The following is a 551-nucleotide window of genomic DNA, read 5'->3' as shown; positions in this document are numbered from 1 at the left end:
GAATCTTTATCAAAATAAATACAATTTCAATAATCGGCTTTTTTTTAAATAAAAAGTTCAACACAATAAAATGGAGCATCAACGTCTCAACAAAAAGTACTAAACAGATAAAATAAACTAATTTCTAATCATCTTTGACAAAAGTCATTAACAACCCAAAAAATTAAATATCACTATACTCTTTGTAACTCTTAATCGACCTGTTAATTACTCCTCCAACACCTGATTCTTGATTCTTGACAATTTTGTTATTCTTTTTCAACCAAGTGCTCTAAATAATAACAATAAAATCAAACTCACCAATATTTTATTAATTTGATTGCACAATTGACCTCTAAACCACATAAATTTACGGTCATTCACTTCTATATCCACTTCTTATGATTTATGAAGCGTATGTTGAGACATAAATTGTTATAGTTTATTTTCAACAACCATGTTTACAGAAATAGTTAAATTCATGGTTATATTCGATTTGTAAACCTGGACCCCATCAAGTTTGGAGAGCCTAACTAGCTTGAAGAAATAATATGGCCATGTTCAATGTAACC

Source organism: Arachis ipaensis, chromosome B10 (assembly GCF_000816755.2).
Source record: "Arachis ipaensis cultivar K30076 chromosome B10, Araip1.1, whole genome shotgun sequence".
Lineage (NCBI taxonomy): Eukaryota > Viridiplantae > Streptophyta > Magnoliopsida > Fabales > Fabaceae > Arachis > Arachis ipaensis.
Note: the sequence above shows the minus strand (reverse complement) of the source record.